At 36.3% G+C, this 25985-nt stretch overlaps 1 protein-coding gene across 7 annotated transcripts in view; it reads left to right on the top strand.

The window, feature by feature from the left end:
* The window catches only part of NEBL (nebulette), a 506719-nt gene that overhangs the window by 299631 nt on the left and 181103 nt on the right, over nucleotides 1-25985 (top strand). For 2 of the 7 annotated variants that reach the window (XM_043966342.1, XM_043966337.1), the window contains exons 2-3: nucleotides 961-1253; nucleotides 2475-2552. The exons of the other annotated variants lie outside the window; for them this stretch is intronic. The gene's annotated coding sequence lies outside the window, so the exon portion shown is untranslated. The remainder of the gene's footprint in view (nucleotides 1-960; nucleotides 1254-2474; nucleotides 2553-25985) is intronic. 7 annotated transcript variants of the gene reach the window in all.

Here is a 25985-nt window from a genome sequence, read left to right as displayed (position 1 = left end):
ATTTTTCTTCTTGGCATTGACTCCTAGGCTGGTAAAAAAAATGGCTTCCTAGTGAAACTTTGACTTCTTTGTGCTAGTAACTTTGAGGCTATTTCCAGGTTACTCAATGATGTATTTTTTTTTTTTTACTTTTGTTTTCCCATTAAGAAAAGTTGGATGCATTATGAGACTGCAAAATGATGGTTGCTAGCTGTGTGAACCTGGGCAAGTTTCTTTAACTTTTAGTTCCCCCAGCAGCTCTCTTAGACTAACTTGCTAGGCAACTACAAATTGGTATTGGTATAGAGAGTTGCCTTAACAGGAGCATCCTATACTAAAGTAGTTCTTGATCCAGTCTGGGAAAAAACAAAAAAGAAAATAAAAGAAAAAGAAAGAAAAAGATCGTACCTCCATCTTTCCAAGCTATTGAGGTTTAACCAAGGCCATAACCTAGGGTATTATTTTAATCCCATGGACTGGAAAATGGATATTTTGGAGAGATGTAGAAATGGCCAGGCCAAAAGGTGACCAGAATCATCATATTGGAGATATTGAGTAGACACGTTTTAAACAAAGATCTATAGCTTGTTAGGCCCATTCATTATAAGAAGGATTATTAGGTTCACAAACTTAACTGGGGTGATATTAGGGAAATTGACAAATTACTTGTCCTAATGACAAATCCTCAATATTTTATGTATGTCATGATGACACAGGCATTTGGAATTCCTTTTGTGTGTTTCATTATAGTGTTATGTTTTTAGATACTTTAAAATTCATTCTCCCAGGATTTAGAACTATGTAACAACTGAACACACACTTGGAAATTTCAAATTTTGTCCGTAATGAAATACCTTAGTGATTTTCATTCTCGCCTTTTCTTTTGGTGTTGACAAGGACAGTGTATTACACAGGGATGACTTATTAAATGCTGCAATTTAAAATTCTTGTTCTGACTACCTTATTCTGTTCTTATTACAGATGCAGGGAGAATAGGGTACTGGAAGGGAGGCAAGATTTCAAGTCAACTGAGTGGCTAGATTTAAAGGAATAGAACTCAACTGCTAAAATAGAGATGGAGAACGTAATGCAGGATTGCTGAAGATGCCTACATTGATTTATATAATGTTAATTTTCACGAAGAACTGTTGGACTAAGCTCTTAAGACATCCAGCGTTTGACTCAAGAAACAGTTCTATAGGAAGCCCAGGAATTAGTTCTTGCATTTAACTAAAGATTATTTTTAGTATATTTACTTTTTTTCCCCACTAAAGGTAAGTATGTGTAATCCATTATGGTTTTTGTATAGTTAATTACAGATGGGCAGTGCTGACTCAGGAGTTCTGAAATCTGCCTGCCTGTTTCTAGTAGTTTTGCACTGAGAAAATTGATTATTTCTCTCATATTAATAACCAATTATTAAATTAGGACCTGGGTTTCCCTTCTTTTTTACTCCCTCATTCAGAAATCAGCTCCTGTAGGTTATTCAGGCAGGCTTTGAAGTGCAGTGCTGATAATGAAGGGAAAACTCTGATCTGTTCAAAAGGTAAAGAAAATTTATTTAGGTAAATTGATAGAATCTGGTCCAGTGTGTTTTACTCAGACAGGTCTGGAAAAATGTAGATTCTGCTTTTTGTCTAGATTATCCTAGACAGGGCAATATAGGTGCCTGCCTTTCATTATAATATTCATTCTCTCATTAACCAGAGTTGATTGCTACCCTCAGCAACACCCACTCTTCCAAAGTCATATAAACATTGAGTAGGTTCCATGAGGCATTCGATAGTGTCCCTGACCCCTTTTATTAATTATATGCTAGTATGATTAATAACATGATTAATTACCTAGAAGTTATGTCTCTTGAACTTTTTATACATCACAGCACAGAGTCCTACCATTTTCCACGACCAAACTACCTGACTGCCATTTATTTTTATAAGCATACTAGGATTTGAGAACTTGGTTAAGAATTATGTATGTGCTTAAAAACATTTTCTTTATTTAGTAAAAAGTCTCTTTTGAGAATTTTTTCTACAAGTATGCTGCAAACACACATGAGGAATCTGAGAAAGGAAAAGGGATCCTTGCTTTGAATGTTTTAAAGCACTTTAACTGTCATTGGGGGCATTCTTTGCTTTTTTTCTTAATTTTTGGCAATTTGGAAGGCATATGAAGATGGCTTATTCAAATCTCAGGCATTTACTGTCTCTATGTCTACAGCATCAAGCCTGTCTGTGGTAGGCCCACATAACTGAGCTGTTGCCATAGCTACCCATCTGAGTGACAGGGCAGCCATTGGAACATTATTGGCACATTTTGTTCTGCCTGTTTACTAACTATACCAACAAACTGCACTCTCAACTAGCTGGAAGAGATTGGAGATAAACTGTCTTTTAAAAAGTAACGTTAAGCCCAGGGGGAACACCTGCAAACTTTGTACTGACAATAGAACCCAGAAGATAAGTGTTCCTTTTTTATTTTCTCATTTAATTTAGGGGAAGGAGAAAAATCATGTGAAAAACAATGGAAAAAAAAGATGGCCAAATGACATATTTCATAGAATGAATTATCTGGTGAGTATATTTGGTATTGTATTTGTGTTTATGTTTATGTCACCAGGAGAATACTGGGTTGTGCTTGCGAAGAGCATTGTCTTTAAGGGGAATTCTTAGTAAAATAATAATAGTAATAATATTAAATAACATTTATACAGCATTCAAAGTTCACCAAAGCATTTTACACATGTTAACTCATTTGGTCCTTACCATGCTCTTGTTGGGAATATGCCATTATTACCCACATTTTGCCTATGAGGAACCTGAGGTTGTTAAGTGAACTTAAATGACTTGCCCAGGATCACATCTCTTAAGCATGTAAGGCAGGATTCATCCTCAAGTATTCCTGAATTCAAGTCTCCTTTGGTAAGTCAGTCCTTGGACAAGATCATCATTTCATGAGGGGCTCCAGCCATACTCATTTCATTCCCAGATCAGCTGACTCTCTGAACTATTCCACTTCATTGGTCAGCAGCCTTGACCACTTATGAGACTTGCTTCCCCCACCTCCCAATTTCTGGATCCCTTTAGGATTTGTCTTTTTTCTATTAGAATATAGATTCACTGAGATTAAGGATCATATTGGTTGTTTTGTTTTTTTTTTTGTATTTGTGGCCACAGCAGTTGGCAGAGTGACTCAAGCATAGTAAGTGCTTAATAAATATTATCTCTCTCTCCCCACTCCCCTACTACCTTCTCCTTTTCTCCTTTTCTTTCCCCCTCTTCCTTGTCCCTTCTTTTTTCTCCTCCTCTCTCTTTTCCCCCATCTCTTTCCCCCTCCTCTGTACATCTCCTTATCTCTCCCTCTCTCCCTCCTCTTCTCTCTTCTGTGTCAAGCTGGGCCACAGCAGCCATATCTCTTCCTTTCACAACAGTGTATTTCAGTTGATATAATCTTACCTATTTAAAAACATACATTCTCATGTTTACACCAATCCTTCCTTTTCATAAGAAATAATTATTTGCTGTTTTTAAGAAAATGTCCTCCACCAGAATTATAGTTGAAGAAAATTCCCAAGATGTCTGAGAATATGGAAATGACATTTTCATTTCTTATGACAAATTGATAAGCTATTGATGATTGAAGTAGCCCCTCAGTGATGATATTTATCACTGAAATCTGAGAATGAAGCATAAGTTAATCATTTACAAATTAGTTGGCTTAAATGGACATACATTACTGATCTAGTTCTCTGTGATTTATTAGGAATAATCTTCAGAAACATTAGATCATTGGAGCTAGACGTTGCCTAGTGATTGAAAGCCTATGTCCATGATCTATTAAAACATTTGACTCAAAGTCGGGTTGGATATTGAGGGTAGGCATGAGGGTGGGAGTGATTATCTAGTGATTCCGAGTCTTTGTTTGTAATTTAAATAAATCATTTTGACAGAGACTGACTGTAACCATGTTCAGGATGCTGACAGTGTGAAATTGAGTTGTATAGTGGACACGAGACAAGCAGTCAAGAGAAATCCCTAAAGGCATAAATTTGTTATGTAATTGGGTCAACTCATGCATGAGAAATGCATGCTAATTGTAAATTGGTGGCAAAATTATAGTGTATCAGGCAATTAGGTCTTATATTAACCCAAACAATTGACAGAGTGACACTTTTTTCCTTTTTATGTATAGCAAACATGAGAGTATTTAGAAATATGAGATGGGTAAGAAGTGAGAAGTCATTTGAGGTTAAAATGGATGGCACTCTGTTAATATCACTCAAAAACATAAATATCTTATTATTTGTTTGGATATTTTATGTGGAAGCCTTTAACTTGAAAGAAGGTAATTTTATTATGTATATGTGGATATGCATATGTTTCTGTCTGTACATATATGTGTGAATATGTGAAATTGCAAATTGATTTTTAGTTCTATTCTGTTAACACTTAATCAAGCTAACATGGATTTATTATTTTACTATGCTATATGCATCTTGATTCTTCACTCTTTCAAGTTTACTCGGGTAGCCTCAGGTCCCTTGAGTCACAGTTCTACTCTTGTGACATATAGTTCCATATTCTACCCATCACCTACTTTCCAGAGAAAATTGATTAAAGGTCAGTTTCATCAAGTTAAAACTGTAGTAGCAACTGCCCTTGCCTGTGGATTGTTCCTATCACCTGAGAACTGAACTTAGCTTCCAGTGATGTACTGGGAAGAAGCTAAGATGACTCTTATCTCACCTCCTCATTAAAACCTCTAACCAATCACAAGAAGACACACCTTTGTTGTATGAGATTTTGCTGTGTCATCTTGTATATCATAATAGAAGCTCCTATCATCCTTAACTTGGAGTCTTTGGTCATTGACCCCATGTATTGGCAATTTCTAGCCCTGCTAATAAATAGATCATGCTCAGAATGTTGTCTCAGAATTTTTCTCAGAACACACATACACACACATACAAATTATATATGTATATAAATACTTATATATACATACATGTGTGTATGTATGCCAAACTGGTCAGAACTGGTTAGTTTTTGAAGCTAGAATTTGTGCATCAATCTCCAATATCTATATATAGATGAAAACTTTCTTCTGTTTATGGACTGTATTTTAGCCATGTTCATTGTTATTATTTGTCCTTTGATCTGGAGGGGGACCATGACATCAGGGTGATGTCATGACTTGAAGTGAATTGGATTTAAGTGAGGCAGGGCTGTTCAGAGTCACCAACCTCACTCTTTCCTCTGGAGCCATCTGGGTCCAGTGGCAATACATAAAGGTGGGCCAAGGGGGCAGCTAGGTGGCATAGTACATAGAGCACTGGCTCTGGATTCAGGAAGACCTTAGTTCAAATCCGGCCTCAGACACTTGACACTTACTAGCTGTGTGACCCTGGGCAAGTCACTTAACCCTCATTGCCCCGCAAAAAACCCCCAAAACTAAAACCAAGGAAACCCAACCAAACAAACAAAGGTGGGCCAAAACTCATGAAGAGGTCCGATGTTTTAATAAGCTTTTGTAAATTATTTTTCTTTATTTACTATGTATACACATATTTATTTCCTATACATACTATCTAGGAATCTATGGCATTATAAATTAAAAACAAAGAAATAAGAGATTTAAAATATTGAATCCCCTTTATGACTTTGTGACTCTTGGCCTGCCATTTATATCAGGACCATTGGAGATGGTCCTATTCAGCAATTACATGAATAGTGACCAAACAAGAGCACTGATGGTTCAGTAAAACTTCTCCCCTCAGCAAAATGAACAAACTTCAAATATACTTTCCCAGTTAAGGTTGCCTTTAATGATCTTTGTGTATACAGAGCAAGTGTGACATGGAGAATTATGGTAGGGCAAATAAAATATTTTACATGAAATACTTTGCACCTAAGACAAGCTATTTACTTTCTTTCTTTTTCTTTCTTTTCTTTTCTTTTCTTTTCTTTTCTTTTCTTTTCTTTTCTTTTCTTTTCTTTTCTTTTCTTTTCTTTTCTTTTCTTTTCTTTTCTTTTCTTTTCTTTTCTTTTCTTTTCTTTTCTTTTCTTTTCTTTTCTTTTCTTTTCTTTTCTTTTCTTTTCTTTTCTTTTCTTTTCTTTTCTTTTCTTTTCTTTTCTTTTCTTTCTTTCTTTTTTTTTGGTGAGGCAATTGGGGTTAAGTGACTTGCCCAAGATCACACAGCTAGTAAGTGTCAGGTGTCTGAGGCCAGATTTGAACTCAGGTCCTCCTGACTCGAGGGCCAGTGATCTATTCACTGTGCCACTGCCACCTAGCTGCCCCCAAGCTATTTACTTTTTCTTTTTCTTTCTTTTTTTTTTTTGTAGGGAAATGGGGGTTAAGTGACTTGCCCAGGGTCACACAGCTAGTAAGTGTCAAGTGTCTGAGGTCGAATTTGAACTCAGGTACTCCTGAATCCAGGGCCGGTGCTTTATCCACTGTGCCACCTAGCCTCCCCCAAGCTATTTACTTTTAAAAATGCTTTCAGATAGACTATCAGTCAGTCAACTAGCATTTTAAGCTCCTACTATGTGCCAGAAGCTATGCCAAGTGCAGGCAGTGCTCACAATCATCTTTTCATTGTCCCAGAACGTGTTACCAAAAAATTACATGAGAGGAAAAAAAAGGGATCTGTTATTTGTTTTTCCTTCCAAACTCAGGGTTTAGTTTCATGCTAGGTTTTATTTAATTGTTCCATGCACAATATAATGGTACTTCTACATAACAAAGAAGAGAATTGTATCTGCAAAAATGATCTGTCTCAACTTGGAGGTATGAGATAGCACCCACCCACGCCCTTTAATAATAAATGAACAAATAAATATAAACTACTCAGTTGCCTTCAATTACCCTTTCCTCCTTTGCTCCTCTCTTGCATAAAGAGGGGGCCTTTCCCCTTGCCAATGCAAACTCCTCTACATAAATAAGTGATATAATTTTATTCTGTTTTCTCCACAAGATAATCCCCTTTATCATCTCTACTCTCTCACTAATCTTCACTCTCTTCTTGTCTGTTGGCTGCTTTCTTACTGTCCATAAACATGGCCATCTCTCCCCCAGCCTCAAAAAAACCCTAACTTCATCTGTCTGTTCCTACCAGTTATCATTTGGTATCTTTCCTTCCTTTCATGGCTCAACTACTTAAGAAGGCTGTCTACAATAGTAACTTCTACTTTCTTTCTTCTTACTCTCTTCTTTATCCTCTGCAGTCTGATTTCCAAAATTATCACTCTACTGAAATTTCTCTCCTCCATATTTCCAATAATCTTTTAATTGTGAAAGCTAATGGTCTTATGTCAGTACTCATCCTTCCTGACTTCTCTGTATCCTATAACACTATTGATCATTCTTTTTTCCTTATACTTTCTTCTTTCTAGGTTTTTGTTATACTGATCTCTTTTGGTTACTGTCTATTGGATTAATCCTTCTCAGTCCCTTTTCCTGAATTTTCATCCAGGTCACACCATTTTGGGTTTTGTCCACATCATCTTGGGTTTTGTCCACATCACTGCCCTTGACTGTCTTTTTTTCTCTCTACTTTCACTTGATGATCTCATCAGCTCTGATAGATTTAATTATCATCTTTGTGCAGATGATTCTCAGTTCTATTTGTGTGGCCCAAACCTCTCTCCTGACATCCAGTTTTGTATCTCCAATTGCCTATTAGACTTTTTGAAGTGGGTGTCTTTTAGACATCTAAAACTTAGCATATCCCAAATTGAACTAATTATAGTTCTCCTCAAGTCCTCCCCTATTCCTAACTTCTCTGTTACTGTGGAGGGTACCAGCATATTCCCATTTACCCAGGCTTGCAACTTCACTCTTTTTCACTAGCAATTACTAGTACCTATTGATTCTAAAGTCAGGTTTTTGTTTGTTTGTTTGTTTGTTTTTTGCAGGGCAATGAGGGTTTGGTCACACAGCTAGTAAGTGTCAAGTGTCTGAGTCTGGATTTGAACTCAGGTCTTTCTGAATCCAGGGCCTGTACTTTATGCCCTGCTTCACCTAGCTGTCCCATACCTATTGATTCTAACTTCATAATATCTCCTGTATAGACTCCCTTTTCTCCTATGACATTGACTCCACTGTAGTTCGGACTTTGATCACCTCATGCCTGGACAATTGCAAATGCTTGTTGGTAGTCTCCCTGTTTCGTATTTCTCCCCAAACCAGTCCAGTCCATCTTCCACTTAGTTGTGACATTGATCTTTCTAGAAGCTCAGGTATGACTGTGTTTATACTCCCCCTGACCCTCCACCCTACAGACTTTGAATAAATCCCATTGTCTTCCTATTAGCTCTCCCTCATTCAATTATGAACTCTTTGAAAGTTGGGACTGATTTTTCCTTTTATTTGTATTTTCAACACTTAGCACAGTGCCTGTTCCACAGAAGGCCCTTAATAAATTCTTGTTGACTTGTTGACTTGAGCCCTCTCCTCCATCAGACTAACTTTGTGTTTCCTGAGTACACTTTGCACATTAGGACATCTGTCCATTAAGCCATTATTGGGTCCAACCCTTCTTTATTTCATTTTCTTCAATGACATTTTCCCATTATGTAGCACATTGGATACTGAGATGTGGGACTTATGTAGATAACTAGCAATTTCTTGTCTGTACAATAGTGATTTTCATCTGTGAAATGGCATTGCTCATTGCTCACTATGCCCCATGCTTTCTCAATTTCTACTTGAAAAAAATATTCATAACATACAGATGGGAGGTTTCTGAATAGCTTTCTGCATCTTTCATTTATTAATTATCAACTGTATTTTCCAACTTGTTTTTCTCTACTCTTCCCTAGTCCCAAGTTCATATTCAAGTCGCTGAGTAGTCTTCATAGAATTTTTTTTGTTTATCTTTAATAGCCATCAGTTTCAATTATCTTCTTTGCAAGTCCCATTCTGATGCTTATCATGAGTACTACCAATCAAGAAGATCAAGTATCCTATGAAATGAGGGTGATGATGCATAACGAAACCAATTTGACCAACTCCTTAAACGGCCTTTCAGAAAAGACCTTATGAATTATCTTTCCATTTATCTACAAATTGTTTTTAAGTCTTCTGGTTTATTTATGTAGATATTGTTTATTTTCCCTACTAACAAATGACATTGTTGGTTATTAGACAAAGCTCTCATATTTAGAGTATCAACAGGTGAATTAAAGTTTTAATGTTCTAAAAACCATGTGTTTTTAACAAAATCTGCCCCTTTTGCCCCGTCCCAGTTAAATTTTACAGCTCAAAGCACACATTTCTCACTTTGTGTATGAGATAAATTTGTCCTGCACATATGTGACAGCTAGATGTGGGAGAGAAATGATGATAAAAATGGAGGATTACTATGTCTTTGGGAGGGAGGGGAAGAACAATTATTGTATCTGTAGACAATTAAAAACATGTCTTTTGTCAGTGTTCTGTTTTACTCCTCAAAGTAAATTTCAATCTTATTTGTGCTAATAATAACTGTGGTTTGGCTTTATTAAATCTAGTTAGAAATGGATTTAGCTCTTCTGGACTTCTAACTGTGAATAAAATAACTAAATACATCATCGAATTATAGTTTCACATCAGGTTATAGGAATAAGGCTTTTTTATTGGTATATAATGTAATTCTATTACATCTTAGGTAGGCAACATTCTAAGTTAGTCTAATTTACAGCTGGTTTTAGGTGGTGATGGGGGGAATAATTATTAAAGGGGAAGATTTTTTTAAAGTAGAAAAACTTGTTTAAGAAATGGCTGATAACCTGAATGAAGTTTGCAGGTTCATAAAAATTAAATGATTTGAAAGTTAGTGGTAGGGATTTTTTTATTGTTCCCAAATTTTCATTTTTCACCATTTAAAGATGTGTTTTCTTTTCTAATTTGCATTTCTTCTCTCATTTTCCAGGATGAATTATATGTCATTAAAATTGCTTTTTCTTTATTTTCTCTATCTGCTTTATTTTTATGGCTTTCTTTTGCCTAACAGTTGCCTAGGCAGCATTTGAGATATTATGTTTCTTGTGACAGAATAAAATGTCACGCTGCTACTTCCTTACAGAAGCATTTTTTTAAAGTCTCAACCCTTAATTCTCAAAGAACGATGTCATTCCTATAATGCCCTTAGACTTTACTTGGCTTTGAGGACGGAGAGATATAATCTGTTCCTGCCTGCTCAGATTTATGTTGGATTTCCTTCTGTGGCTATATTATTAATTGTGACCAAGCTAACTCTCAATTTATTTGGAACAATTTAACTTCTTAATCTCCTGATTCTTTGAGGAAACAAAAGGGATAGATTTTGCCTGTGTGTCTATAAAATCTGAAAAAGAGATAAGAGGATGAGATTTCCCATTTCAATTAACAGCATTAGAATGAAAGTACAGGAGGTTAAAAACCCATTTATTCTTTCTAACAGTTGAATTATTACATAGGCAAAGAAGTTACTTTGCAGAAGTTAGGGTAATTTAAAGATTTATTTTCATGTCTTTAAAATCTCATGTGTATCTTCAACATTAAGAACAAACAGTTCTCCATGTTGCCTTATGATAGCAGTTACACTCCAGGTATACAAAGTTATTTAACATATACTTAACATCTATTTATTGAACATCTACTATGTGCATCATACCATGAGGGTACAAACAAAGTGTAAGATACAGTTCTTGTCCTTAGGGAACACATTCTAGTAGGGGAAGCAAGACACATGCATTTAAATAACATTACCAGTAAATAGTGGAGAAGAGGAACCTATTTTGGCAGAAAGGTAGCAAGTCAAGTATTGCACATATTGAGGGTAAAATCCAGGTGGGACATCTAGGTGAAAATATATTGCACACCATTGGAAATCTGAGTCTGGAGCTTTAGAGAGAGGTCAGGTGTGGAGATAGAGACCTGGGAGTCATCTGTGCTGTGATGATAGTTAAGGTTGTGGGAGAGAATGATATCACTAAGAGAGGGAATGGAGATAGAGAGTAGGGGAAAGGATAAAATCATAGACAAGGTTAACATTACGGGGCAGAGAAGACAAAGAGGACCCAGAAAAAGAGACAGCGAAGGAATTATCAGAAAGAAGAGTGAATAACCAGGACAATATAACTACAATTTCAGAAGTCAAGAGGAGTGAGTGGATGGTGAGGAAATTAACAAGATGAATTGGTGGATTCTTCCTGCTTGGAGGTCCTGGGCAACCAGTTGCCGCATGTATTATAGCAGGAGTTCCTTTTAGGAATGGTCTGGTTTAGATGCATGCTGAGGTCTTTTCCAGGTCTTACATATGAGTACCTTCAAAATATTCCTACATTTAAAAATACTTGATTATATTGGTATATTATATTAGTTCTTTCTCTTTCTCTTGCTCTCTGTCTTTCTCTGTCTTTTTGTCTCTGACTCTATCTCTGTTTCTGTCTCTGTCTCTGTCTCTATCTATCTCTCCCTCATTCCTTCCTCCTATTGGGTCAGTATTAGTCAACAATAAGGGATAAGCAAGCCTTTGATATAACTGGACTTTATTATTTTAAAAACTATGCTTAGAAAAAAATAACTATAGAATAAATAATAGGGACTTAAAATGGAGAAACTTGTAAGGAAGTCAAAGAAACTGAAATCACTGATTTACAGGGATTAATAAGGGCTATATATAGCAAATCACGTTTAATTTAAGCTTTGAGGAAGTGATAGATTCTAAGAATTAAAAGCATTTATTACATTCTTATAAAATGCCAACACTTTGCTATGCTCTGGGAATAAAATTACAAAAGTGAAACAATTCTTGCCCTCAAAAGGCTTCCATTCTAATAGGAGGAGATAACATAAATAGAGGAATGTTGTGCAAGGTGGGGCATTTTGGTCCTGAAATGTATAGGGATGGTGAGTTGGGGCTGAAATGGACTAGATGGACCCTCTTTCAAGGAGCAGGGATGGGGTTGCTCTGATCATTGTTTAAGAACTGGAGGACAGTGATAGGGAATATTGATGGAGGCAAGGATTTTGTTGAGAATATGGCCAGAAAGTAGGGTATAAGATGAAGCACAGCTATGGCTTGCCTGACATAGTGGATCAAATGAGGCATTCACTATTCAGGACAGTGGGACCCAGGGTAGAAGTTCTGGAGGCAAAAATCTTAAAACCTTTAGGGGATAGTCTGGGTGGTAAGGTAGCTGGTGTGAAGATGGCCAGGGAGTAGGGAGTACAGAGGCAGGAGTGAGAAGGGAATAAAGGTCAGGTAAGGGATGACAGCTTATATAATTGAATGTTGTGTGTTCATCCTACAGGAAACAGGCCATTTTTTTCCTTTTTGGCTGGACCCTGGAGTATGTTAAGGGGAGTGATGTGCAGTAAACCTGGGAATGTTGGCTGAAATTTGATTATAAAGGACTTTACATGCCAAAGAGAAGAGTTTGTATTTTATTTATATTATTATCTGTTGTTGTTCAGTCATTCCAGTTGTGTCTGGCTCTTGGTGACCCCATTCGGAGTTTTCTTGGCAGAGATATTGGAGCGGTTTGCTCTTTCTCTAGCTTGTTTTTCAGATGAGGAAACTGAGGCAAGCAGGGTGAAGTGGCTTGCTCATGGTCACAAAGCTAGTAGGTGTCTGAGGTTGTATTTGAACTCAGAAAGATGAGTTTTCCTGACTACAGGCCCAGCACTCTATGTACTATGGTGCCATGTAGATAGCTAGGTGCTAAATAAAAAAAAAATAGTCCTGGACTTAGAGTCAAGAAGACCTCAGTTCAAATCCTGCCTTAGACACTTGCTGGCTGTGGACCCTGGACAAAGTCACTTAGCTCCTTTATGCCTCGCTTTACTTGCCTGCAAAATGGAGATATTAATAGTGCCGACCTTCTGGGGTTGTTGTGAGGATAAAATGAGATATTCGTAAAATTCTTTGCAAACATCTACATGAATGCTAATTTATATTATTACTGTTGCTATTATTACTATTATTGAAATAGGAAAACTTTGGAGAATTTTTTAGGACAGTCCTGTCTGACATGGTCAAACTTGAACTTTGGGAATATGACTGATGTCTCTGTAAAGGATGGGTTAGAGAAGGGAGAGGTTTGAGGCAGGGAGACCAATTAGCAGGCCACTGGCAACAATCCAGACCTTTAGCACTTGCATATTTTTGTTGATGAGAGGATCTTAAACATTCATAAAATGTGTGATTTTTTCCATATGCATATGTACATATACAAATACACATGCATATACATGCATCTGGCATTTTGGAGTTAGAGAACTAGGAAAAAGGAAATCATGGAGATCTGTCAAGCCCACTAGGTTTTCACCTTCAATATTTTGGCCCTGTCTGTGCTGAAGAACTCACTGCTGAGACTTTACCTTAGTGCTTTGGGGTCTTTTTCTGCCAAATACTGTTCTTGTGCAGGATTAAATAGCCAAATCAGTGCTGCCTGAATCTTGATCCTGCTGAGAATATTAAGACCCCATACAGGTTATGATACAGATTAGCTAGTGAGTTCTCTGTTGGAGAAATAAAGTGAGTTTTTCTAAATGAATTTAACAACTGCTGAGAACCTTTTTGTAGCATCGGCTCTGAGTGTGCACTGTGGCAGTAAACCGTTGATTTTCTCCATGTTCTTTCAGAAGTTGCTGTGGTGAGTCCCTGTTGATTTATGAAAGCACTTCATAATTTTATTTTATTTTTTACTTTCCCTTTTTAACCGGATAAGACAGTGATTGATCATTTTCATTAGCTAAGTAATTTGAAGCGTTATTCATTATCTAGCTGATGTAATGATGAGGGTGAAGAGAAGGTTCATTTTTATTTGTACTCATAAAGATGACTTGGAGGGCATTCAGGGTCAGTTTTGTTTGGGTAAATGACCCACGTCAGTAGGTAATATGAAATGCACCAGTGGACATGTGGTACTGATCCATCTTTTACACTGCTGCTCAGAAGGCTAGTCCAGAAAGGTGATTGAATTGATGATCCCAAGTTTTCTTTGCCTCTAACTTCTACCCCTGTGATTTCCTCTTCCCATGTTGTCTCTTCTCATATGGCTCTTGGTGATGCTTTGGCTTAATTCTTGTGGTTCTTTTCATCCTTTTTATTTGTGAATTTCCAGTAAACATTAAGGGCAACTTCCCTTGTTACTTCACATAGTCCTTTGACAACTATTAGAACATTCACTTTAAAAGTGCAAAGGGAAAAAATATGATTCTTTTCTCAGGTTTGTTTCTGTGAGTTCCCTAAAGGTTTTCAAATAAAGGTACACTGTGCTGAGCCAAGGAACATAGAATGCTGTACACATGTTAATGCTGTGGCAGACAGTAACTGGAGCTTTTTCCCGTTCCTATATTGTATCCTACAGGCTATAGTTACTCCTGGGAACTCATAGTGTTAGATAAATAACTCTAGACTTTTTTTTAAACTCTCTCCCTCTTTCCTCTGAGCCCATGATTGTTGTATACTGTGAGAGCTCGTCTGATAATATATCACCAACACTCCCTTCAATATACCTTTCTGTAATCTTACAGCTGACTGCCAATAAAGCTCCCTGCTGGAATAGAACTAAATTATAGAACAGATGGGAGATTATTTAGAATTGTATCTTATATTTCTTTGTATCCCCTACAGTGTCTTGTCCATAGTAGACTCCCAATAAATATTTGCTGAATGACTCTCCATACAGTGGAACTGAAATACTAATGATAACAATACCTTGTATTTGGATAATATTTTAGAATTTTCCAGTTGCATTCCTATCCATTAGTTCATTTGGTCTAAATAATTACCTAATTAATTGGGGAAAATCACAGGTGGCATTAATGCAAAAATAGGTAGTTAAGCCCTGTTGGTTCCTGCACAACTACCAACTCAACATGCCTACTTTGGCCATATTTTGATACAGTGTATCTGTCATTGCACCAAAATGGGTGCTCCATCCAATGATACAAACTGTTTCTTTACTATGCTTTTGTCTTTCTTTGTGTCAGCAATACTTAGCACAGTTCCTGGCACATAGACCTTAAATATGCTTGTTGACTGACTCTTGTCAATGTCCTCCCATAAATCCTTCCCACATTTCCCACCCAACATATTGGGGTTTTCTTTTTGGATCTCTTCATGTATGGTTAATAATGGAGCATATGGGCTTTCCATCAGTTGTTCCTCGCCCTCATCACATCATCAGAAAACCTCTTTTCCTGCTCATATTTCTCTGATGACATCCTCTACATTGCTTCTGTAACTCTTCATTGGTATATAGATTTCAGCCTACTCACACCCACCCTTTCTACTGCTCTCTGGATGACCTAATCTTGAATTCTCCAGGGACTATGGTACTACATGAGTCACAATCATACTGCATCACCAGAAAAATAATGGTGTTTTTTTAAAAAAAAGGTAGGCTTTTGTTTCAAGGAAAAAATCTCAGAGTCATTAAAGGTAGTAATAAGTTTTTTAAAGGCAGTACACTCTATTCCCTTTTTGTTTAATTCTGGACTCTATGACAGATCACAAGCTCAGAAAAATCAAAATTTTATGTGTTCCAAAGGGAGATTTATAATGAGGATAAATAGGTATTACCATGAAACCTGTGGCTTCCTTTCTAGAAGTGGAGGCATCATCACAGAACAGGTTACAGGAAAGAATGTAGTCAGTTCACGGAATAAGAGATTTGAAGGGTGGATAGCCTGAGTATAATGCTGGCACCCATAAAATAGTTTTTGTTTGTTTGTTTTGCAGGGCAATGAGGGTTAAGTGACTTGCCCAGGGTCACAGAGCTAGTAAGTGTCAAGTGTCTGAGACCAGATTTGAATTCAGGTACTCCTGAATCCAGGGCCAGTGCTTTATCCACTGTGCCACCTAGCTGCCCCTGCATCCATAAAATATATTAATTTTTTTTTTGCGGGGCAATGAGGGTTAAGTGACTTGTCCAGGGTCACACAGCCATAAAATATTAAAAGATCTAAAGGAAAGCCTCCAGAATATTGGATTCACCCATTTTGGAGAATTTTACTTTGATGAGTTTGAAATTTCTTTTTGGAAATGTTGAAATCTTGGTAGTAATGATAGATTTCTAAATGGGGGAATAGGGTTTTATCTTCAAATACCTACTTAGTACTTTACCATTTGATTTAAGGATTGTGGGAGTAACCTGGTACCCCCCCCCCCAATAGTAATAGCTAGCATTTAAAGACTTTTGTTTATTTTTTATCTTTTTTCCAGCGGCAGTGAGGGTTAAGTGACTTGCCCAGGGTCACACAGCTAGTAAGTGTCAAGTCTCTGAGACTGGATTTGAACTCAGGTCCTACTGAATCCAGGGCCAGTGCTTTATTCACTGCGCCACTTAGCTGCCCCTTTTACCATTTGATTTATATGAAATAGATACAGTATTTGTCTTTGGACTTTTCTTCAGGGAAGACATGGACAAGCATCACACAGGACAAGAAGGTGTGAAGGAATTGTGAACTAGTGGAATTCACTCATATCATTGAAATAATGACTCTGTTGAAGCAGAATGATCCTATGAGATGTATAGGGTAGTTATGGTGACATATACACCATACACTTATTAGAGATGAGGTCATTTCAGTACAGAGGAGTGACTTGACTATAGTTTAACAGTTAGTGATAAACTAGGAGTAGATGAAAGGTCACTTGATCCTCAGCCTAGCAGTTCATCCATTACTTAATTACTATTCATTCTTTCAGGCATGGTGATACTGCCATACTGTGCAATCACTCAGGAGCAGGTCCTTGTGTTATTGACACAAGTTATTCCTTACTGATATACTCCAAAATAATAGGCAACATTTAATTTTCTCAAGACCAAGGCACTTTAGTAAAAGCTTTCTAAAGGTTGGGCTGTGATTCTAGAAATTCAGCTACATCATAGCTGCCATGTTGGGGAATGGCTTCTTTCCCACAAGTAGGATGCCAAGATGCCTTCTCCCACAGAAGATGAACTTTAATGAAGAAATTTCATCCTGTATTAGACCCGTAAGTTTAGACTTTGAGCCTTTGAAAAGCAAAATATTTGAAAAGAGTAGGGTTCCATTTCAGATTAATGAATATTTTTTTACTAATTCAATTTAATTCAATTTTAATATATGTGCCACTGAAGTAAACATTTATTAAATATCTATTTTGGGGTGTAAGGCACTATGATAGACATTAGGGATGCAAAGAAAAAAACTAAATATTTCCTGCCTTCAAGGAACTTACATTCTACTGGGAGCAGGATACAACTTACAACACAAGTCACTACAAAGTATATACAAAATAATTTCAAGAATGAGATGATGCTGACAACAAATGAGGCCTTTCATAGTAAGGAAGTGGCTCCTGAGTGATACTATAAAGAGAATTAGACCAGGGCTTCTTAAATTTTTTCCAGTAGTGACCCCGTTTCAACCTAGAAATTTTTACATATAAAATAGGTCTACATAAGCTTTTATTGTTGCCAAATTTTTCACTACCCCATAATTCAGTTACACAACCTTATATGAGGTCATGCCCCACTGTTTAAGAAGCTGGGAACTAAGATACTGGGAAAACATTCTACATCAGATATCTGAAGATGAATTCCCAAAATGAATAGGGTAAAGGCTTTGTCTAGACAACCTGGGGGAAATGTTGAAATGTCTTCAGGCCTAGCCTCTATCCACCATTCTAAGCCTGCCATGATTGAAGAATTGAAAAACTAGAACTGGAAAGCTAAGGGGAAGTTCCAGAGGTGTCCCAGCTTTGAAAATGAAGAAAGATGTGTTTAAAGGTAACACTGACATTGGCATCACAGTAACTGACCTCATTGCCTCAGGACCTAGATCCCTTGCGTGTCTCAAGCAATGGGTAGTTCAGCTCAATTTTATCTAAGGATGAAGTGAATTTTCTTTAGGATCCTAAGCTGTTCAGTGCCACAGACACCCATTCATCTTTTTTTAGCATCAATATTCTCCTGGTGATACTGTATGGGTATAAAGCTTGAAATACCAGTCTTAGAAGAATTGAAGTTTCAGGTGCCATCCCTACTCCAAAGGGCAGTAGATAGATACATGACACCTGTAAGATGGAATAAGGCTGCCAGGTCTTTTTTTGATTGAGGATATATATATATTTTCATTGATTTGTTTTGTTTTTATATTAGCTAAATTTCCCCTGACATCAGCCTTTCTTCTCTCCTAGCTTATTCCTTATGTCAATTCTTATAACAAAGGGTTTAAAAAAGAAAAAAGAAAAAAAGAGACAAGAAATTTGGCCAATTGAATCAATGTATTAAAAAAATCTGACACAATCTGCAGTGTTTTTCATACCCTTGTACCCCCTACCCTCATCTTGACCCATGCCTTCATTTCCACAAAGGGAGTGTGTGGGGGGGAGAACAAGTATTTTCTTATATCTCTTTTTTGGAGTCAATTAAAAATTTTTGTTGTAAGTGTTCATTTTGAATTGTTTTATGCTGTTTGTTCTTTCCATTTTTATTGTTATAGTCATTATGTATGTTGTTCTCTTGGCTCTGGTTGCTTCACTTCCAGCCAATTCATGTTTTCCCTTGTTTTTTTCATATTCCTTATATTCATCATTTCTTAAAGCACAATAATAGTCAATACTCAACGTTTGTTCATTTAACTTTCACAACTTCATGCATTTGCATGATTTTATTAGTAACCTCATTTTCACTTTCACATTGGCAGCTACATGAATGTGGCTATGCACAGTAGAGGAGAAAAATGAGAGGCATGCATAAGTTTGTGTAATGGCTGGTATCTTCCTAAATGCTTCATGGATTTTGTTCCCTCTACTGTTGTAGAACAAAGAGCTCACCTTGTACATTTGTTGCATATTTTCATTATTTGCCCTTAAAACTCAAGTTTTGTGTTGCAATGATGCCTCCATTGATCTGATCAAGCTGGTGTATCCTTTGTCATCACCTATAACATCTACCTGCCATGAAGGACAGAGTGTTGGAAGTGATGTTGAGACCTTGCCATCCTTAGCTCTGAAAGTATATGATGTTACTGGAATACTCCATTTCTGTTCCTTATTACAAATGGGACTTTGGACAAATCACTTAACCTTTCAGGGGCTCATTTTCTCCATTTCTTCCTTCCTTCCTTCCTTCCTTCCTTCCTTCCTTCCTTCCTTCCTTCCTTCCTTCCTTCCTTCCTTCCTTCCTTCCTTCCTTCCTTCCTTCCTTCCTTCCTTCCTTCCTTCCTTTCTTTCTTTTTTTTTTGGTGAGGCAGTTGGGGTTAAGTCACATAGCTTGTAAGTGTCAAGTGTCTGAGTCTGAATTTGAACTCAGGTCCTTCTGAATCCAGGGCCAGTGCTCTATCCACTGAGCCACCTGGGTTCCCCCATTTTCCCCATTTCTAAAAATAATAGGCACTTAAATGAACTGATGGTGGGATTATGAACTCATCCAGCTTTTGTGGAAAACAATTTGGAATTATTACCCCAACGTCACTCAGCTGTGCATTAATGGTACCATGCCCCCCAAAAGAAGAGGTATAAATAAAGAGGATTATGACCCATATGTACAAAAAAACATTATTGTGGTGGTAAAGAACTAGAAACTAAGAGGGTGGGCAACGTGCATCAACTGGGGAATGGTGAACAAACTATAGCATATAAACATAATGGAATACTATTGTGCCATATATAGCGAAGGGAATGGTTTCAGAGAAATCTGGGAAGAGTTATATGAACAGATTCAGAGTTAAATGAACAAAAACCAAGAGAACAATTTATATTCTAACACCACTGTAAAAATAAATCAGCTGAATTTGATGCCTCCCTTCCCCCCAAGATCTCTATCTATGAACCTGTGGTTATTCTCATGATGATAATAGTGATGAGCTTGATACCACTGGTTTTCTAAGTGATATAGGAAGCTACTACATCCTGGTAGTTGTTACTATGAGTGCCATGATGTTCTCCTGCTCGCTCTTTGTTGGGTGGGAACAATGACCATGTTGGGGAGTGCCTATCTTTGGCAAAAAAAGAATAGACATGCTATCTCACATCTTTGTGTTTTTAAAAGCTGTGCCAGTCTTTTAATGACTTAAAGCAATTTGGTTGCATAAATTTAGAATTGAATCACAATGGGAAACTGAACAAAGCTGTCTGTGTGGTATGTAAATAGGACAGTGGTGTGCTTGAACACTGAGTGGTTCATGGGACACATGACATAAACCCAGGATAGCTACTCACAAGGGAGGAGGAAAAAACCCCCAAAACAAAACAACATGTTGACAGGCCAGAGAATGTGACTATCCATGCTCTCATTCACATTGAAAGTGCTTTTTAACATTCCAACAAAATTCTTTATCCATTCTCTTATGCTATTCTGGAAACGACAATGACAACAACAACTCAATTAAGTTAAATGGTTGAGGTATGAGGTGTTTGTTTATGTTTGTTTTTGGTTATTATTGTTAACTGAGGATGAAGCAAAAACCTGCTGAGTTTTGCCTTCTGCCATGGATTATTTTTTATAGTGTTTTAGTATACTCTCCTGCCCTAGTAGAAGTTGATGAATAACCCAGAAATCTTTCTTTGATTTAGTGTTTTGGTATACTTTGCCCTAGTACAGTTTGACAACCAACAGCAATCTTTCTTTGATTTAGTTCCTTGTAATATTGCACATTTGTTATTGTTGAATCCTTTAGACAGATGGGAGATGGTCAGTATTATCTGTATGAACTGACCCCAGGGAATGTGTTGATATTTGTTGTTGTTGTTGTTGTTCTCTCTGCCCTAAGGCAAGCCTTCTTGTTATCAGGTGGTTATCATTTGATTCTTTCTCCTAATATAAGTGTGAAAAAAATTTCAAAAGAGTGTTAAGGAAAGGTTCTAAAGGACTGGATTTATACTAGTTGAGATTAAACTACATTCAGTAATTGCATACTTACAATTATGTATTTACCAATTAGTTTACCAATAGTTCAAAATGAAGGGTTTCAGTCCTAAATTGTAGGACAGAGAGATAAAAATAAGATTATTTTTGAAAACTATGAATGATTAAATAAATCCTCAAAGTTTTTTTGAAGTTATAATTCTCCACTTAAGTATTACTTTGGTTTATTTCAGTAATAATTGTGGTACTTGTTTTTTCCTCCTGAGCAAATGGTAATGTTATCTGACATTTGAGAGAATTATGGGAAGTTCCTTTCAGTGACTCAGAAGAAAGGTACCATTAGATTTAAAAAAAAAAAAGTGAAGTCTACTCTAAGGAGATTGATTTACAAAGAAGGGTAGGCCTTCCTTTTCACCTTTAATGTTAAAAAGATTAGAATGTAATTGAATAATATTCATCTAGGAATTTAATATGTTTTAGAAGAGTCAGGAAGAGAAGTGATCCTTGATTTACAGAAAGGAAATAATAATATATATTTATGTTTATATAACATTCCCTCTATATTATATTATTTGGTCTTCACTATTGCTCTGTAGCAAAGGCAGCACACATATTATTATTTCCATTTTACATATGAGGAAAGATGACTATGATCAGGGCCACAGAGTCATTAAATACCTGAGCTGGCTCTCAACCACACATCTTCTGAGTTTATACCTGGTATCTTTTTTATACCACAGATTTCTCCAGAAGAACATATGCTGTTGTATTTTCCCGTACTTGGCAAATACACCATTATATCCCACTAAGTCGCACATATCTGTAACAGGACAATAGTTGCAATTCTAAAGCATCCTCTAATCTTATTAAATAAGTGTTAGGCATGGGGCAGTTAGGGGACACAGAGGAGAGGGCCTGGAATTAGGGAGACCTTAGACACTTACTAGCTGTGACCCTGGTCAAGTCACTTAACCCTGTTTGCCTCAGTTTCCTCATCTGTAAAATGATTTGGAGAAAGAAATGGAAAACCACTGCAGTATCTCTGTCAAGAAAACCCCAAATGGGGGTAATGAAGAGTTGGACACAACTGAACAACAGTAATAGGGATTGCCTATATATAGTAAGGTAGATTTCATTCTATTCTGTTTAAACTTTAAAATATTTTAAAGGGAAGGCTAACCTGTGAATGATTCTCTTTTAGGGAAAACTTAGCCACATTTGACAGTGTAAATGGTAAAGTGTAAGGGAGTACAAGTCGATTGAACAGTGTTATTTCAAGTGGACATTTAAGGGAACAGAAGAGAAGGTATTAATAGAGATAGACACGATGCAGTAATTAAAGTAAAATCCTAAAGGAAAAGTGAAACAGAAAACACTGCATTATTTATTTGGGTTAAATGGGAGCTTGCCAAGGGAGAGACAGCTGGCTCTCTGTTTTTTGCAATTGTTTGTAGACTTTAGCTCCAAAGAATCTGCCCATCAGCTTTGAAATTTTCATAATTTTCACCTTTGAAACAATTTTCATTCTGAGGCCAACTCTACCAGGAGGGAAAGGGAAGTGGAGAATTGGAGCAATTATCTAGATAATTCAAGACAAGAGACATTTTCATCCTAAAATAATCAGTTAATTGAAGAAGGATAATGACTAAAATGGCTAAAATTGTTTCAAATGATGGCAAAGTGGATAAGAGTACTAGACTTGGAATCAGGAGGCCCCGAGTTCAATCCTGGCTCAAACATTCACTAGCTGTGTTATCCTAAGCAAGTTACTTAACTTCTCTTTGCATCTATTTCTTCAATTTTGAAATGGGGGTTGTTGTGAGGCTCACAGTGTTATTGTGAGGATCAAATGAGATATTTGGGAATAAAAGGGTACTTAGCACAGTGCCTGGCATATAGTAGATGTTATGTAAATGCTTATTCCCTCTTCCTCATATGTACCTGACAGAATTATGTGAGGATCACGTGAGATAATTTGTGCAGTGCTTTGCAAATCTTAGTTGCAAACCTGTGTATAAATTATGTTTGAATATTATTATGAATATGTTAGTTGTATAAATTGCCATGCGTAGATTCAGTGTGAGTTGTTCTGTAATGCTATGTCATTGCAAATTGTAGATCCCCACAATTTCTGAATGATAAAAATTGTGTCAGATTCAAAGGTCAAGGAAGAGATGCTATACGATGCTTATATCTACAATACATCTTTTTGATGACTTGTGTACATGGAGTGACAAAAGCTATCAGTCAGGAAATGTATGATTGGAAAAGGTAAGTGGACTGAGAGTGTAAAGAGAATGAGGGATGACAGATGGACAACCCAAATACTGTGCTGCTACCCCAAGGAGTTTTAAAAGACATAGAGGGAGGCCTTCAACATACATTGGGATGTCTATGGAGTATTTATAGGAGGCCTTGGACAAGAATTATACAGGTGGGTCTTAATCGGGTAATGCTAGAGGGAATATCTATACCAGTGAGATCCTTGGATCTTTGAAATATGAAATTTCGAGTGAGTGATAATAATTATTTCAAGTTCTGACCCCTCAAATTTGCTATTTCACTTGTTTGTTTTCTTATAATTATCAAGAAATAGGAATTATTATATATCAGTTATTCACAGGTCTTTGTTAAACCCAATGCTTTTGCATAATGACAGTTCAAATGTAATGTCCAAATCATGAATTAATCTTGCTCTCATCCCTGTATTCCCATCGAAGAGAGTTTATGTTGGTGGAAGTTACGAACAGGTCAGTTACTTTCATTTAGTCATTTTAATGGAAAGAAGTGACCTGTTGATTATCATGTATCCAATATGGAAGAACTCTCTCTCATTATGCAGCCCTGAATGGCTACAAACACTGAAAAAAATAGTATCTGTCCATATTGTAGATTCATTACATTACAGTACCCTTACAATATTTTATTTTCTTAGTAGCATTATAAGAAAAACTAAAATGATTTAAATAAGAATTGGAAGTGAGATATGGTTCTCTTGGGATTGTGGATTTTGTATATCAGGCTTCCTTAGCAAAACATTATGGATTTTAATTAAACAAAGATTGGGAGTAATTATCTTTGTATCCTGGTTCTACATCATTAAAAAGGAAAAGTTTCATTTTCAGTCTTTGAATCCCATGTTCTTGATGCTAGTAAAAAGGAAGAAGCATCTGTTAACATTGGTGGAGGTTATCTTGGGAACATATTTATTGTATATCTTTAAGGCAGGCCTTACTATGGGAGCATTGTTAGATATATTTTATATGTCCTTGAACAAACAACTTAGTACACTGAGCACAATGGCAATGACTTTTTAATTATATTGAAATGTAGTATAATGTATAAGGAAGTTACATGTATCACTTGTATATTCACAAATCTAGATTTTGTCTTATTTTGACATATAAGAGATTTTTCTCTTGAGTCTATGGTTGTGGATAAATATGGTATGCCTTTCCACTTACAAGTTAATTCACTTCTCTGGGCCTCAGTTTACACAATCTATATGATAAGGGTGATGAACAAGATGATCTCTTTGGTTCCTTCCACTTCTAGATAGTATGAATTTTAGAACTTGTCAGTCTGTGTGAGAATTAAGATAGTATATGATGCCAGAATAGAGATTCTAGGTAGAAAACAGAAGAAATACTCACCAAGTTAGAATCTATATTCACTACTTTCTATGATTTTTTTTAGGGGGGGGAGGGTGTTTTGGTGGGGAACCATTTAAAAACTATGTTCCCTTTCAGGCTATTTGGTACCAGTTTGTAAATTGAATATTTAAATGTTCTTAATTCTTTTGGGCCACTACAATCCCATTTAATAATTGACTGAACCAGTAATTCATTAAATGGTATTGTTGTAGCCTAAAGATTTCAAGCTACTTCCAGACTCTTAGAGGGTAGTATCCTGGCTGGGAGAATCTGGCTCTTTCTGATAGATTATACCTTTGTCTGTCATACAGACTTGTGCATGCGCTTTGTGAAGTGTTAAAGCTGCTAGGTGTCTAAGGCTCCTAATTTATGCAGTTGGGTATTTCATAAATGGATTTTTTGCATGCAAGCATTTTAAACGCTAATATTTATGCAAGTATTCAAATAAATGCGAGTGCATCTGTCTGAATATATGATGCCCAAGGATGCATATGCATGAACATTTGTACTGGGGGGACAAGTCCCCAAAGTTAAAGAATGCTGAGGGTACATTTTCAACTTTTCTTCTTTTGATTGTAAATTTCCTTAACTAGAACAAGCAGTGGAGGGAATAATACTTCTAATCAATAGTTGTGTTTTGAAACAAAATGCTTTTATTCATTGAATGAATTTTAAAGCATAAATTACTTTTAAAAAGTCACTTACATTTCAATCTTTCATAAATCAGTTCCTTAACAATTTTGTAAGCTGATGTAGGCTATTTAGGGAAAGGTATGTCAACTTATGCAGTGTTTTTTCACAAAGAATCTATATTCTCATGTCATTTTATAAATAAAGTTATTCATAGAGTCATAATACCTAAATTGGAAAGTTCCTCAGAGTTCATCTAATCCAATGTCTACTTGACTAAGACCTTCTATGACTTCTACATAAAGTAGTTATCTGGTTTCTACTTGGAGATTGGAAATGAGGGAAACCATACTACCTAAGTCTATTTTGAAGTAGCTTGGATTAGAATCACCATCATTGTCACCTTCATCAGCATTTATATAGGGCTTTAAACTTTTAAAAAGTGCTTTACATATGTGTTCCCATTTGAGTTTCATGACAACCATTTGAACAAAGTAGCTAATGCACTTATTTTGTGATTTTTTTTGCATTATAGTTTTATGTTGTCTTTTATCCCCCCCTGCTAGATAGTAAAGACCATTAAAACAAAAGCTTTGCATTGTCTCAACTTTCTATCTCCCTCTAGCCTCCAGCATAGGATCTTTTACACAATAGGAACTTAAATATTTATTTAATCAAGCAGCAAGTATTTATTAAGTGTCTTCTGTATGCCACATGCTGGGGTTATAAATACAAAAAATAAAATAATTTCTACTTTCAAGAAACTCACAGTCTAACATTTAATAAAATTGGCAGTTACATTTATAACACTAATTAGCCTTTAATAACATTGGCAATCAATTCAATTGAACAAGCATTTATTAAGTCCCTAGCCTGGATAAGGTATTAAGGATTGAAA

The sequence above is a fragment of the Dromiciops gliroides genome, chromosome 5, assembly GCF_019393635.1.
Source record: "Dromiciops gliroides isolate mDroGli1 chromosome 5, mDroGli1.pri, whole genome shotgun sequence".
Classification (NCBI taxonomy): domain Eukaryota; kingdom Metazoa; phylum Chordata; class Mammalia; order Microbiotheria; family Microbiotheriidae; genus Dromiciops; species Dromiciops gliroides.
The sequence above is the reverse complement of the archived record's forward strand: the minus strand, read 5'-3'. Positions and strand labels throughout refer to the sequence as shown.